Raw genomic sequence first — 12,887 nt, forward strand, 5'->3', positions numbered from 1 at the left:
TGTCTTGTACTCAGAAATAGAAAGCCCCTCGGATCAATTGTTAAATGATGCATTTCAGAATGTTGTTGCCTGGTGCGAGGATTGGCAGATGGCTGTAAATTTTGAAAAAAAATTGTTTATATGTGTGTCACTAACAACAATAGTAAGATTAATTTTAATTACTCAGCTAACAATATTTTATCTCTCTTAAGTAACAGAATACAAATACCTTGGGCTGTGGATAACCAACAACCTCAAATGGAATCTCCACATTGATAAAGTACCGCTAATGCCTGTCTGAAATCATTTTTTCTTCGAAGACCTTTAAAACTGTCCACTAATGTCCGTTTACTAGCGTATAACACAACTTCACTTCCGGTGCTTGATTACGCAGCAGTTATCTGGGATTCCTTTACACAAACCAACATCAAAAAGCACCCAGGACAAGCGCTCGTCCTGTGTGCCTCTCTTGTCTTCGTCTGTTCCGCTCTAAGCCTCACAGTACTGAGGCCAGTTCTATAAACGCGTGAGAAGTCGTATACAGGTTGATCGAATTGGGAGTCTCCATTCAACATATTCATCACACTGGAAAATACTCCTAATTGCGCAGTCATTTATGGCAACAGTATAGAAGAAAACCGGTGTGAGTGAAAAAGCTGCCATTCAGTTTGTTTTATGTGTTTTGATGTCCCATGGAGAAGCAGGCTATGCAGGATGCTGTAGTGGACGTCTCCAAAAATTTTTACCAGCGGGGTTTTTTTAACTTCTACCGACATCGCACCGCACACGGGCGCTTTGCTTTTCAGCACCATCAAAAACTGGAAAAATATTAGGTGTAGTATTAAATGCACATTCAATTTGCGATAAAAAGGCATCCTTGGGTAAACCAGTCGAGCACCTTAACCACTACGCCACGCCGGCGGGGTACAAAATCTGATCGGATGAGCTATACTTTTGACTACCGGCGTTATCAGAAGTGTAATCAATATTTTTTACTATCATCAGCTGTATGTCCCTCTTCCCAGCGATACATTAGTGGTGCGGGCGGAGTCTGACTTTGGACTCCATCTTACCTTATGTATGTCCCTCTCGAGGCCGTGGCTGGATACTATAGTGGTCTCTGTCATTGATGCCGTAAGAGTGTAGAAGGATACACTTGCGTTTTCGGCAAACCCTACTTTCAGGCCAGTGAAATGTGGCTGTGGCAAAATGCGCTGTGATGACTCGCTAAACTCACCAAAGGGACCATTTCAGCACGGAACTTCTCTGCGGTAACTGCTTTCCGGACCTTTTTTCATTCGCTGTACTTGGTAACCATTTTCTTCAAAAATAAACAACATAGGTGTCGCGTAATACGCTAGAGATATAATTTGCGAGCAAATATACGCAAATGCTTCCCGCGTAAAGTATTTTAACACGTTAATTTAGCTCTAGTTTAATTTGGGGCGATGACAGCCGTCATAAAATCTGCACAATGTACTTCAGCAAATGACCAGTAATAGGCCTGAGCAGTCTGGACTCGTTGCCGGCGCGTCCCCGGTACAAGCACCGCAACCTTCCTTTTGTGAGATAGAAGTAACACCGAAAACGCTCATAGGCGGTATGAAGCGCACCGTCTTTTAAAGCAGCTCAGCGACTTCTTCACCGGCTCGCAAGGAGGAAGCAGCGTTCTTACAAGTTTGTACAAGAGCAATAGCACGAGTTAAGATATAGCTAAAAAAAAACAACAATCAAACTAAATCTAGTTTCTTGCAGTGACCACGAATGTTTCCAGGGTGCGCTGCAAGTTGTGCCCAGTGTTGTTTGATTTTGAGGTCCGCGCGAGTGTTAGTGCAGTGCAGTGGCTGTTACAGCATCCTAGAATAAGCGCCTTGGCCACAGCATTCTCAACGCACTGCCACACATATGAGCTACCGCGCGTTGCGGTTTCTGAAAGAAATAGTTTTGTTATTTCACCAATATGTTTATAGGTTTGAAATATACCTACCATATTCTTTTTACATATTTGTTTTCTTGCTTGTTGTCAGTATAATGAGTTTCGATCAAATGCGCATTTTAATGCCCCGGAATTATTCTGTCGTCGTTCTCATTGACACATAAAATAATTTGTCCCCCATCAGTTCTCGATTACTGGAACAATAATCACTTCTTTTTTGTCTTTTTGCATGAATGAATAATATTCGGCCAGCTCTGCTAGCTTCCATTTATTTACAAATATGCTTTCCAAAATAAAGCAGTGAGCAAATGCGTGTTTGCCTAAATACTTTGAGCTGTGGGGTTGGTTCATGCAGCTGTACAGAACGGACATGGGGCAAGAATATACAGATATCCTTCGCATCGTAAATGTTTGACCTTGATGTGTGGGTTTTTCCACCCCCTTCGAAAGCTTTCCCGAATAAAGAAAAGGAACAATAATTATTGTGAACAAAAATGGGCTTAAAAGAATTTAATAACTACACAAGACTAAATTAATGCAATTCTGAAGTCACGGCTCAACACCTTTCTAGTAAAGAAGCGTTCAAACAGTGCACGAATTCTGTCCCACCTGGGTGAAATGTCCGCCCATTATTAGCAACGTAGACGTGCGCTAAATTCATGCATTGCCGGCCAGGAAAGAATTCTAGCTCATTACGGTGATATTCTAACTCATCACAGTGATGGAAGGGCGAAACATCTTGTAGCAGATAACCGTGGTTCGCCTTTTCATATTTTGATTTCAGGACAGAAAAACGCTGTTGCTCCGAACTACATGAGAGGAACTGTACCACACCATATCCCTCAAGAATAGCTCATTGTGCAGGAGAAGGCGGTTGGGACGTAGCACGACACGGCAGACAGCCTCGAGTTGTTGCAGCAGTCGCTCAGCCTCGTTGCCGTGTCGGTGGCTGACGAACTAAGGAGCACCCCGTTCATCCCAGCTTTCGGCAAGAGATGGAGACCTTATTTAATAAACGAATAGGGACAGGTAAAGGGGCGCAGCCGACGAGTACGTTGTATATGTCTGCTAGCCTTCGCTGCTTACCCTTGTGAAGGTCCAGCTGCTGCCTGTGTTGTTTTTGCTCAATATTAGTTCTGCATTATTGCTGTAGCTGCAGCAGCCTTAAAAATAAACCAAGCCACTGGTTGGTCGTTTCTAAACGGTAAATTCTCCATACGTAATGAGCACAAGCAAATGTAGATATACATATTTTGCATACGCAATGCCTTCAATTGCAAATTACATCTTTTACAAAACCCTCACGTCTTGTAGCGCCCATAGAATTTCTGTTCTATAAAGTGGCATAAGCTTACCATGCGCTGACGCAATCTAAAGCGCTCAGGGAAATTCATGCATAGGAACATCAGTTACGTTTTGGACGATAATCAAAAGAGAACTGTCTGTCATGGTCTAGCATGATGATTTAAATAAAAGCTACGCTGCAGTTACGCAATCGGTTTATTAAAATACAAAACTGCGCTTGATTTCAAAGCTTGACTACAGCGTGAGCTGTTCGTCACTGGAGGCAGCAAAATAAATACTGAAGCAAAACTGTTTTCTATTGTCATTCGTGTTGCTTTTCCGAGGTACGGTAAAATCGTGTTTTAGCACACACCAGTCTTGTTTATTCTCATATCTCATAGTGGCAACTTTCCGCGAACAATAGCGGACCACATGAGCTCAAAAAGCGTAAATTGTATAACAATTTTTTTTTCGCACAGTTTTACAAGCAGTGTATAAACTTCTGCAGCCAGACTGTCGCAAAGGGCAGCCGTCCATTTGTTCCAAAACCATTATTCTATTGCATTTTTGGGTGACGGCTGCTTCTCATGTGATGAAATGTCGGAGTCGAGTGTAATGCTTTTTGAGCGATGGTGAATGGCAGATATCTACATTTCCACATGTATTGTGGATCTGGTGTGGCCTCTCTTGGAAAGATGAAGAGACCGCAGTACGCTGATGAACTTAGACTGCCTAACAGGCAGCCGCTGTTCTCTTTTCACCCGTGACATTGGTGCAGGTGTCGGATAAATCTGCGCCCTTTATCCCCGACGGAAGCGACGAGCGTAATAAGGACATCACCGCACCCACCGACCTCCGAAGGAGCCACCGCCTGCAAAGGCCTTCCACCCGAATCGGCCGTGCACCTGAGTCCCCCCGCTGAGAAAATGCCCGTCACCACTTGCCACGCAAACTACTGGCCTACCGGATGTTACAGGCTCCTCGTTCCTGATCCATTCGCCACATTTTCCAAAGTCTTCCCATGGCAATCAATTTGAAGATGGCCAAGACTGGCTCGACCACTATGATCGCATCGGTACTTACAACGACTGGAACGACCATCGTAAGTGCGGAACTGGTACTTTGATTTTGAGGACTCCTCCAAGACGTGATTCGAGAATCATGGATCGACCCTCACGACTTGGCAGGAGTTTCGTAGACAGCTTCTGCGCGACTTTGGAAGCCCGAACGAAAAGAAAGCCCTCAAGAAGCTCTCCAGTGTCGAACCTAGAGGCCAAATGAAAACGTGATGATGTTCGGTGAAGGCATGACCCGACTTTTTCGGCACTCTGCACCGAACATGGCAGAATAAAAAAGGCACGTTTTATTGCACAGCTTAAATGATTAGCTATTTGCTGGGCTCGCTCGTAGCCCCCCGAAAACCGTGAATGTATTTCTCCGCAAAGCTACCACCATGAACCGGACACTGCAGCAATGCGCCATCCAATATCACGGCATTCTCCAACTCTCAGCCATCAATTCTCCTAGCTTGCTACGATATAACAACGATCATGCACTCCAGGAGCTTGTGCTCCAAATATTGCCTTCTCTTGCAAAGTGCAAGTCCTTGAAGTCACATTTTCTCGATTTTAGCGCTCCTTGTGTGTCAAGAAGACATATCTCAAATGCCGCTACGCATCTGACACACCAAAAGTGTCGCCCAAGAAATCCACAACAGCAAGATTAGTTTTAATCCTTTGAACACCGCTCTCGTATAAATTGTTCCAGAGATCTTGGCAAATGATCGGTCCGGCTTACGTCTATAAATTCGGTATTGCTGAACGGTTTTTTCTAGCTTCTGGGCAACTTTTTACGTTAATGTGAAGCAAAAAAGATAAGAATTTACCACTTGCAAACAAAAAATCACAATTTGGTATTTTATTTAGGCCCCTACAGATTAGTTCAGCGATGTACCACTAATAAATGGACAGTTGGAGCCCTTGGTCGGCCGTGCAATTATAGAACTGTGCGGGCAGCCTGTAGATGGAAGAATGAAAGTCGGCTAGGGCTGCTTCTTCCTTGGAAACTAGGGAACGGGTTGTTAGTGGCTGAAAGCCTGATAAAAGAAACTGAGTGGAAGCAGGTGTTATGCTGAGATATCCGCAAAAGTGCGCTAAATGTTAATCTAAGCAGATACACTGGCTATCGATCGATTCGAAAAATGTCGGGTAATGTGAGATCTCGATATCAATTTCACCGAAGTTATTAAACAAGTCCAAAAGCGAACACTCGCGCTAAGTCATAAGCCTTGGCGTTCTAAAAATAATTCAATTTAAATTCATGCAGCCGTTCTGGTCATACATTTACCTGCCCCAAAAATACAGTTGAAGATAGCCTTTAGGCTACGGTGAAGTAAAAATTAGGAGGACAGTTATGCATAGCCTTAAGAGTTTTAAGACCAATTTAGTTAAAACTTTCTACAGTTGTGCTTGTCTAATGAAACCTTTTATAATTTTTGCGCGCAGTGCAGCTAGGAGAGCGTAAATTCAGCACACTATACACCTTGCAATGCACTCGCTTATTGTTTCTTGGATACAAATGCATTTCACACTAATATGTTGAGGAGCAAAGACCACGTCAGAACAACACGGAATAATTCAGAAAAGAATATTAGTTCGTTGTGGAAGCATGCGTGCATGGAAGGGCAAAATAGCCCTCACCTGAAAACGACTTCTTGTTTGATCAAAGTTTTATTTCCGCGTACACCGAAATGTTCCATGCTAATAACGTCAAGAACGAGAACTTGACAAACGCTTCGTCTCAAAGCTCATGTGTGTCAATGAAGGAGCGTCGGGCGTGGCACGGCAAGGCAGAGAACCTGATATTCTTTCGCCGTTCCCTGAACCACTCTGTCGTGTCGACGGCTTAGCAACAAAACAGCCTTCCCACCTCCTCCCCTTCACTTCTTTTGCGAGAACAGCTCTGGGAGCTAATTTAATAAAATAACAGGGCCAGGTAAAGGATGGCAGACGCCAAATGTCCTGTCCATGTTTACTTTCTTCGCAATTCTTCCTTGTATAGTTCCAGCTTCTGTTAGCTGTATTCTTTTTTATTTTTCCTCGAATATATACTGCGCTGCACCAGTAACAACCTTTAAAAAACAACATTGCATCAGCCTTGTACCCCCTTTGCAAGAAGTAAACGTTTCCTCTGTAAAGAACCGAGGTAATTGAGTTTCTTTGATGTAGTACCTGCTCTTAGAATTTACTCCATGTTAGTCAAAACCAAACAGTATGTTTCTGCCTCTCGGTAATATTTCCTGCCTTGTTGAAGCAGCCATCTCTATACGATGTGCTAAAACAGAAAAGGCCCTTGTTCGTGCATGAAAGTGGAGGACACTGATATGAGAGCTTCACTCCAAAGTCACGTTGAAAATGAGGCAGCAAGTTATGTTAGGGTTAAATTATTGCATAGCTTCTTTCATGCAAACAAGAGTCAACTATTCGTTTGTGTACTACACATTTGTTTGAAAGATAATGTAAGCGGTTATTAGTTACTTGGTTTATGCAGAAGGCAACATGAGCTTAAAGCCGTGATAAAAATCATGAAATGTTTCTCAACTGCGCCAGTAAATATCAGTTGTGAAGAAACAAAATTCTGGCGTCTTTCATACTGCTTCTGCTAGATCTGCCAACAACGTCTTTCAGAAAACACCTAACTTGTTTATATTGTGTAGCAGCAAGAGTGGCAGCGCGTCATTCTTGCGACTATTGCAGTAATACGGAAAGTTGAGCTAGTTGGTACATTATTGCAAATTACGAGCGCTGCGACGGAGAACAATTCTAGCTAGCAATAAAATCATAAAGAAAATTAAGGCTTTTCGTAGAGAGGATACACACGTCCATATCAATAGCGATAGAAATGCAGTGATCCCGTATATCCATCGGTTGTCCCATAGGCTTAAGCAAATCGGCAGTAGATATGGAGTTAGTGTTATTTTCGGTTCCTAATAAGCTGGGCAAAACTTGTGCGGTTGTTGACAGAAGGGCTAGAGATCAGAAACAGAAAAGTAGAACAAGAAAAAGTGCGTGCCAAGTGGACCATGATTCGCGTTTTGTCGCATGTGAAGAAGGGGTTGTGTATCAAGTACCTTTTAATTGTGGGAAAAATTATATAGGGCAAACCGGCAAATGTATTAATACGCGCCTGCACCAACATACTTCTTTGTATAGTGCCCCTTCATCCAATTTGGCCCTTCATTATAGAGACTGTCATTTGAATAAACCTAGTGGGTCAAATGTGCCTAGTAGGAAAAAATGCCTAACGCTTTTTAACAAAACCAAGATTAGGTTTAGACACAAAGATCAAATGACTAGAGAACTGTCAGAGTTATATCACATCCATAAGAACAGTGACACGTGCGTGAGCTCACCATCTGTAAGCATCCAAGATTGTGAGATTTTATATCTGGATACCTAGGAAAAATCTGTGAAGCGCATGTGCCTTTGGTTGTCTTCTGCGAGTATTTAATCTGTGTTCTTCAAATAAACTTTCAGTTGATAGTAGCGCCTGTCCTTGTCATTACTCTCTTGTTGTTGTTCTCCGTCGCAGCGCTCGTAATTTGCATTCTTGCGACATGGACTACTTGTGATTTCCGACAGGGGCGGCCTTGGGAACATTGGCGAGGCACGACGTAATTCAACTTATTGATGCCTCTGAGTACAATGGGTCTGTGTAGTGCGACAACAGCTTCTGGGACAAACCACGCTTGAGAAAAGGTGTCCAGAGCCACACTAAGTCGCCGGGAAGCTAGGAGGCATCCTGATGCCGACGATCGTAGCTCTGCTTAAAGCGGTCCTGCGAGGCCAGAGTGCGTAATCGGGCGACCCGACGAGCCTCTTCAACACGGCAGAGGGTGCTTGAAACAGAAGGCTCAGTGTCGAGAGAGAACGCCGAGGCGAACGGGCGTAGAGGAGGAAAAATGGACTAAAAGCAGTTGTCTCATGCTTGGAGGTGAAGCACGTCGTCCCAGTTCTTGTGCTGCGAGTCAACATGCATCGCAAGCATGTTCGTCAGTGTCCGGTTTGTACGTTCGACGAGGTCATTTGTCTGGGGATGGTACGACGTAGAGTAATGCAACTGGCAAGTACAATAGCGCAGAAGCTGTTCCACAACATCTGCCGTAAACTGGCAGCCTCGGTCACTGATAATGACACGAGGAGGCCCATGACGGAGGACGACAGCGTGAAGAACGTCTCGCAGTCATGCAGATTTAAACGAAAAGGGGGAGACATGAGTCGCATATGTGGAAGTACTCAAAATATGCAAAGTACCAGCATTGAATTCATTAACCTCGATAAAGAAAGTACTAAAATAGATACTATTATGTTTACAGGCGGGACGGCACGAACCCTCCTGCACTCTCCAGTACCAATGCTCACGATGGCGAATGTTTGTGACGCGAGGACAAATATTGCTAAACGCTTTTTGACACAAGGTATTTTTTATTTACACAAGGTGGCTTTATTGATCAATTTTTTGTATATTTTTCTTCCATGAGACAAACACTGACCGTGGATCGATGTAGCCCTCTGTCACCTGCGGCTACCCGGGGGCACTGAGACCCTATAGAGCTTATTCACGTGATGTCATTGCAGCTTTACTGGCAACCATGGCACGCAAAACGCAATATTGGAGAAGGGGAAAGAAAGAGAGAGAGAGGGTTTACGGCGAATCATGACACGGCGTCGGTGAAATCCGAGCTCTGGTTGGACGGCGTTGCAAACGGCGTCTCAAGCGTTCAACAAATGAAGGGCGCGCAGCAACGAGGCCGCCGATAAACCGACGTCGCCGCGTCGCAAACATTTTTGGTGTGCTTTTAGTTTCGAACAACCAACGTTATGGCGTCTCCACAATACAGTATTGCCACAAATTCTGCCTGCTAAACCTGATAGTGAATAGGGTCTATACCCTCGTGGTTTATTTGCGTGTATATAGGTTTGGTTTGGTTTGGTTTGTGGGGTTTAACGTCCCAAAGCGACTGATGCTATGAGAGACTCGTACGTAGTGGTTCAATTCAGTTCAGTCGTTCAGTCGTGTCCGACTCTTCGTGACCCTAAGGACCATGTCACGCCACGCTTTCCGGTCTCTCACTATCTTCCTGACATCACATAACTTCATCTGCAGCGCCTCGAGGATGTCATCTAACCATCGCTTTCGCTGCCTACCCCTTCTCCGGCGACCCATAACCTTTCCCAACATCAAATCGTTCTCCAGCGACTCCTCTCTTCTCATCAGATGACCAAAGTAGCTGAGCTTTAACTTCAGAATTTGACCCTCCAATGAGCAGTCAGGGTTTATGGTCGACAATATCGACTGATTTGATCTTCTGGCAGTCCAAGGAACACCGTAGTGGAGGACGCCGGAAATTTCGACCAATTAGTAATTCGTAGAAGGAAAAAAATGTATGTGAAATTCTAATGCTTCCGCAATTCACTAATACCATTGCCTTCCTAATTATCGTCTTAAGGCCGAACAACGTGGCAGCGTTTCTACGGCACCGCGTCAGCGTCTCGGCTACTGGCGTCGCCGAAGGCGGAATTCATGCGCTTAAGGCGAGGCAATACTAAAAACTCCAGGTATCATGCGGTGCCAGTTGTTAGCGTCGGCGCCGGAGATGCTTTGAAGGCGGGAACCAAAGGCAAGCCACAGATGGACAACGTTTTCAGGTTTAAGCAGTGGTGCTGTACCCCCGGCCGCAAGCACAACTCGTTTCCGCGACGGCAAGAGCTCCTCTTTTGGGACCTCTCCTGCCACCCCTTTGTTCCCCTTGCTTTGCTCTCTATCCCCTGCAGGTTCTCGCCGCTGGTGAACAGGACGATCTTAACTAGGAATGGCGGAGAGTTGTTTGATTTTTCAGGGTCTCTTCATGCCTTGGCTTGCAGGCGCCAGTTTGTACACCGTCATCTGTTTGGTCGCACTCTCCTACGCGCGCCGAGCGACGACGCACGTAGTGAAGATGTCGACGTGACGTCAAAGAAGCGCTGCCATGTGGTTCCTCCTTTAGACTAATTGCAAATCATTACACAACGCTAACAAACAAAGAGTAGCGACCACGTCAAAAATGCTGCCAACAAATGAAATACAGTTTATTAAGACGAAAGCCTTTAATGGCTGATGCTGTCGTGGACAAAGTGTGTCCTGCTTTTTTGGCATTCTGATTGGCCGAGGCGGGATGCGTCTCTGCCATCTGCAATGCCACACTTGAACGCGCGCCAAGGAACGCCACGCGACAGGAGCGATGGTGTATCATCCAAACGTACACTTGTCGGAGAAAGTGTGACAGATACTGCGCCTTCCCTTTCTTGAAAACCAATCATGATTATATGTAGCACTGCAATGAATGCCGACAAGAGGCTAACGATAGGAGGCAAATTATAGGATAGGAAAGGTAGGCTTTTGCGATTCTCCTCTTACGAGACATACCTGAGAGACCCTCTAATTTTTTTTCGGGCCTTACCAATCTCTCTAAACGCTTACTTTTTATATGCGGTGCAAAAGCACCGCTCTACAATACAAGATGTCAAGACAATAAAATGGCAATCGAATTCGACCTGACGTAATTTAACAAAGGAAAATTAGGCAGGGCAATGTGCTAATAACTGCATTAGAAACCGGTAGAAAAATTAGAAAAATATTAAAGATAAACAGGCGGAAAACCTTGTCAACTTGCAACCAAGTGATCGTGCGAGCCTCTCTTTGACAGAGTGAAAATACAGAGTAAAAGGGAGCAAGCACCAAGACTAGTGGTTTTGGTCAGAAGTATAAGACGCATCGACACATCCCAATCTGAAAACAATGTATCCATGGAGATGTATGTGACTCCGCTTCATTTTCTGATAATTCACGACAAAGTTGTGTGATGATACGTTCTGACGTCAGCAGAGCACGGAAAGAACTTTTTGAAAGTGGTTGTAGCTTGGTGTTATGGAAACGTGTGTTTCTTTCTCAATAAGGAGTTGGAAATAGAATGGACCTTTGTGCTGGCCGATGCTCGTCTTTTGTGAGTTCACGCTGCGCCTTCTTTTAAATATTGTTACGGGGTAGTTCAGCTTGTAGCAGAGGGCGGACACCGAAGACAAGGCTTTCCAACGGACGTTCTCTGTAGGCACCAGCCGACGCCGTTGAACGTCGTCTTCTCTCAAAAACTCACGAGAGTCTTCTTCTTCTTTCCTTATGCGTATGCGTTCTTCTTCTTTCCTTATGCGTTGCACCGCCTAATGTGACACTACCCCGGCGGCCGAAAAGCACCGTCCCGGTGCGTACTAGCGTCCAAACCAGGGTCCATGTAGTACGGTTTTAGGCGTGCAACATGGACCGTCTCGGTGCGTGGTGTAGAGGCATGGCGGACGGGATGCAAGGGCGCAATTTCGTATGTCACTGGTGTCACTTGTCGTAAAATACGGTAGGGTCCTATATACCGGGGCAAAAGTTTTTCCGAGAGGCCAACACGGCGAGCTGGAGTCCAGAGCAGCACAAGAGAGCCGCAAGAATACTCGGTGTTGCGATGACAAGAATCATAGCGACGTTTCTGGGAGTGCTGAGAGGCTGCGAGTCGGTTGCGAGCAACAACGCGGGCAGCATCAGCTCGGGCTATGGCGTCACGAGCATATGAGCTGGCAGTGGTGACAGACGGGAGCAGGCTGTCAAAAGGAAGCAGAGGTTCACGGCCGTATAAAAGATAGAAGGGGGAGTAGCCGGTAGTGTCGTGACGCGACGAATTGTAAGCGAATGTCACAAATGGCAGCGTTATGTCCCAGTCGCGGTGGTCATCAGAAACGTACATAGACAACATGTCAGTCAGTGTTCGGTTAAGGCGTTCGGTAAGCCCATTCGTCTGTGGATGGTAGGCAGTCGTGAAAGAATGACGAACGTTGCACAGCCGTAGGATCTCGTCGACTATACGAGCCAGAAAGCAACGGCCACGGTCGGTGAGCAGTTGGCGGGGAGCTCCATGGACGAGTATAACGTCGTTGAGGAGGAAAGCAGCGACATCAGTTGTACAACTGGTTGGTATTGCTCGTGTGACCGCGTAGCGTGTGGTGTAATCAGTGGCCACCGCAATCCATTTGTTCCCCGATGCGGACAGTGGAAAAGGCCCTAGAAGATCCAGACCCACTCGAGAAAATGGGTCTATGGGGATGTCGATTGGCTGCAGAAGTCCAGCTGGTAAACGTGATGGCTTTTTCCGGCGATGACAGCGGTCACAAGCAGCTGCGTAACGGCGGACTGCGGGATATAGGCCTGGCCAAAAGAACCGACGACGCACACTGTCGTACCCCGCACCTCCACCAAGGTGTTACGGGGTAGTTCAGCTTGTAGCAGAGGGCGGACACCGAAGACAAGGCTTTCCAACGGACGTTCTCTGTAGGCACCAGCCGACGCTGTTGAACGTCGTCTTCTCTCAAAAACTCACGAGAGTCTTCTTCTTCTTTCCTTATGCGTTGCACCGCCTAATGTGACACTATACACTCATGATCATTATTTACAGCTTACTACTACCCATCAAGGGGAAAGTATGTGCAGGGTCGTCCACAATCAGAATATCGCGGCGTGCTGTCGGCCATCCACTCAGCGTCGGTGGCGGGCGCCGTAGACTAGTGCGCAGCAGCAGCGAGACCCGTAAGTGGGGATTTGCGCGCCGTCTGCT

The sequence above is a fragment of the Amblyomma maculatum genome, chromosome 4 (genome assembly GCF_055883805.1).
Source record: "Amblyomma maculatum isolate TAMU_Amacu chromosome 4, ASM5588380v1, whole genome shotgun sequence".
Classification (NCBI taxonomy): Eukaryota; Metazoa; Arthropoda; class Arachnida; order Ixodida; family Ixodidae; genus Amblyomma; species Amblyomma maculatum.